Source organism: Lolium rigidum, chromosome 7 (assembly GCF_022539505.1).
Source record: "Lolium rigidum isolate FL_2022 chromosome 7, APGP_CSIRO_Lrig_0.1, whole genome shotgun sequence".
Taxonomy (NCBI): Eukaryota; Viridiplantae; Streptophyta; class Magnoliopsida; order Poales; family Poaceae; genus Lolium; species Lolium rigidum.
Window position 1 is genome coordinate 290,579,029 of NC_061514.1, and position 3,904 is coordinate 290,582,932.

Sequence of the window (3,904 nt, forward strand, 5' to 3'; positions counted from 1 at the left end):
GGTTCAATTTTAAATCATATTTGTAGGCTAGCAGTTATCATCTTTATTCTAGCTCTATGAAAATTTAGTTGCCTAAAACTGGAGGCGCACTGGATTTTACCATGTTTCTGGTAAGGCATCCTCTTTTAGCCCACAATTGTATAATTAAAAGCTACATATTGACATCGAGAATCATGATATACAACATCGTTTCCGAATTTATACATCCATCTATAAAATGAAAAGCAGAGGTTGTTCACTAGATACTAAGGCCATAATCATCAAAGTTAGTTTGTGTATGTATTAACTTATGATGCGCTGTGGGTAGAAGGTAAATGAGTGACAAATGATGTTTTATTCACTTTCTAGTGTTTGCAAAGAGTGAATTCAGGTACTTCTTACTGAAACTACTCACCCAAGAGGTATTATTTATGTAAACTTAGGGTTGGTGCATGTGCTTGCTTGCCAGGATACTTACTTCTTTCTTTGTCATATGCAGGTTGCCATGTACATCCTTTGTCTGATATGGGTTCTTCTACCTCTGTTTTTGCTCCGCACTTTTATATTCATTGTCAACCTGTTATTATGGTTGCCTCTGTTGGTTCTAGATTATGCCGCACACTTGATGGTATGTTTGTGCTGATGCTCCTCTTTTTTTATGTTTGGTACACTGTGTACTATGTAATGATATGCTCAAATAGAGTTGCTCTGATTAAAAACCAGTATGCATATATAGAATTGTATTCAGTGTTCAAGGTTATATGTTATATCTCTGCCTTGGTTTTTGACATATGTTGATGAGAGCGAACTCAACCTGGGTATCGCATATGTCTCAACGAGGTGATGGACCACCTCTTGGTTTAGTGAAAATATATTTTCTCCTTTTTCCTGACTATAACTTGACTCGAAAATGCATTCAGGATGCTGTTGTTAACTTGAGGGAGCCCATGAAATTTCTCCATAGGATAAAACTATTTCTAAGGTTCTTAAGTATGGCATACTTTTCTGCTGCAAAACAATAATAATTATGCTGATCTCACTTTCCTTCACTGGATTATATCGAGACCAGCTTCAGTATAGGGAATGAAAGCTGCCGTTTGATTTGTTCTAAATGCCTACACCGGTGAACATTTTGATTTTTCCCTTCAGAAAAAGTTTCTATTTTGGGAAGTTTGTTGTTCCATTCTGTATCTCGGATTTCTCAATGGTGGTCATTGTATTTTCTGTTATAACAAGGTCTGCTATAGACCAAAAAGAATCTTAGCCAAACATTCATGATGAGCATATACAAAATTTTAAGGAACAATCTTTTTTCCAGCTATTACCTTTGTTGATTTGCAAGAACACAGTTCAAGATAGCTGAATCTGATTTGTGCACCGAATTAGGAGTAACTTTTCTTAAGTAGTTCGATTTTTCTTGCATTATATTTACCTGAGTACTTTGTTTGAACAGTTTGAATGAATTGGTTCCTGGTGCACACCTCCCCTCTCCGAGGAACTAGACGTTGACATTCATAGATGGATGATGCCTGGGACCCCGACGGTCTTCATGGACATCAGTGTGGATCAACCTAGCCGATGAGCTGTAGGTTGATGTGAATGGCGTTGGCGAGAAAGTTTCATTGTTTTCTTATCAGTGGTTGTTTTTGAGATTTGTTCCTTGCATGTGCTATACAAGTTATGCTCCTGGCTGGTGGTATACTGAAGTAATGGCTTTGTCGAATTTACACAAGTGCTATTATAGTCCAGTTTGACCTAGAAACAATGGTATCAAGTGGTGATGATCTGAATGGATGTAAAATGCAATCTTTGCAATTATTTAATGCCAATGGTATTGCATGAATGCAATCTTTGAAATTCTTTCTTAATGCCAATGGTACTGCATGAATGATTTTTGTAAGTATCGAACATACCCTCCTTCTAATAACAGGGCTGGTACATGTTGAATTGAACCTGTAGGTTGGCTTGATTATGCTTTGAATGTTGGAAGAACATGTTTTGTGCCTGTATACCCATTTGGGAAAAGAATCTCTGAATAATTTCTCTTTAATTATTGGTTTGTACTTTTCTTGCCCACATGTGGCTTACGGCTGACCTTAAAGAACCTGAGTACCAAAGAATGAGACCATTGAGCATTTTAAGATCATAACCTATTATTCAGGTTGAAGCTTTCTTTCTGTGTCGTGCCCCTAGAGAAGCATAAGCTTAACTCATGTTTTGAAGCAGCATTGTATGAACTTACAAACACTACATTTACTTGGACGATTGAATCATAGCGTGACTCTTTGTGCTCGAATTTCAGTCTTGCAACACACAATTTCTTTAGACTGTTTATTGTCAGCTCTCCCTATATACTCAATTTCCAATTATACTCTTGCAACACAAATTTTTTTTAGACAGTTTTCTTCATTTTCTGAAATTTAGTACAATAATTCTATCATGAATTCTATAATTGGAAAGTGAGTCTGCCTTGGTGCATGAAAATGTCCACACTTGATACAGTTAGGCGAGCGTCCGCCCATCTGCGCTTCTTTGTGGCGCTTAGGTCTACATTTATATCATATCCCACTGCTTAACAATTGCACAACACATTTCCTTCCTTCCATGCATCAGTATCGTTTCACGGGCGCGGCGTGCCGCCGCGCCATGGCTTCCTAGTTCTACTACAAGGGTTGCAACAAAAATGCTTCACTATTTTTGTACAAGATGGGGAGGGGGCCGGTCCACCCCCCCCCCCCCCGCAACTTGTATATAGGTATGCCTGTAGTGGTTGCTAAAGAAAACTCCCATGGTTTTATGGTTTTATGTATGTAGGCTCATATAATGTAAGAAGAAAAGAGGAGAAAGAAAGAATGGCTGATACTTCTACGTGGTTCACGGGCTCTGATCACGCCCCCGACGAGAAGTATCACCGAGGCCCAGATGCTTTGTACCAAAATTCTCGGCCCACAAGTGATTTGCCAATCTTTGCATCGGCGACATATATACCCACCGCCAGCGGCTGAGCGTGAACAAAACACAAGAGGGCGCCAATTCCAGAGAAAGACAATGTATGCATGAAACACAGCTAATCATAGTATTGGGTAATCATATGGCAGTATCATGATGAGACAGATTTTCTGTTCACACAAAAAGAAGATATGTACTCTGATGTACTTCTTAGCTTTGAAACCAGCGATTGTATCTTCATACCTGATTTTGGAATCAGTTAAATATAACAGGTTCATTTGGCTATTGCCCTCTTCCTCTTCATTAAAAATAGCATCAATACATCTAAATTCTAAATTACCTGACCTGGACAGGGGCATCAACTACATCCCAATCCTTACGAAAATAATCAGAACCTAACCTGGGTAGGGCCAAGGCGTTGTTCACTTGGTCAGTACCATATAGCTGTGCAAGAGGCAGGGCCAGAGCAGCCGCACGCGAGATTGCGGATAGTGTACACCCAGAAGAGGAGGATTGAGGAGGGTAGAGAGGCCATCAACGAAACAATGACGCGGGAGTAGCTGCTAGCGATCATGTCGATCGCCATGTGGTTTTGCATAGTTCAAACTTCTAAAGTATCTTGGATGCTCATCTTTCAGAATCTCCTGGACCGCGCGCGCCTACAAGATTGATCTAGTCCTTGAGGCCGCCAAGGAGGCCCGCACAACAAACGAGATACTCCTGGAGGGTGCAAGGGCGAGCAAGAGGCAGTAGATTCAGGTCTGGTCTGTACTGCCGGTATCCCTTCAGTCCCCTGTTTTCCATCGCCATTATCCTTTCATCCTCCGTTGCGAATTGGAATGCCGGATCCACAGTGTTGTCCGTCAGGTAGCGCACGCCGATGGGAGGGAAGCATACACCGGTTGCCCCCAGGTACACAGCGTTCCCTGCTAGGCACGGAAACGTCCTGGCGGACATGGAGAAGCAAGCCACCTCC

General features: G+C 41.1%; 1 long non-coding RNA gene across 1 annotated transcript; it reads left to right on the plus strand.

The window, feature by feature from the left end:
• The first annotated feature begins 286 nt into the window (after positions 1-286).
• On the plus strand, positions 287-1,711 carry LOC124679116. The gene is made up of 2 exons (XR_006994812.1): positions 287-607; positions 1,433-1,711. It is a non-coding gene; the product is annotated as an uncharacterized LOC124679116 (long non-coding RNA).
• Positions 1,712-3,904: the final 2,193 nt, after the last annotated feature.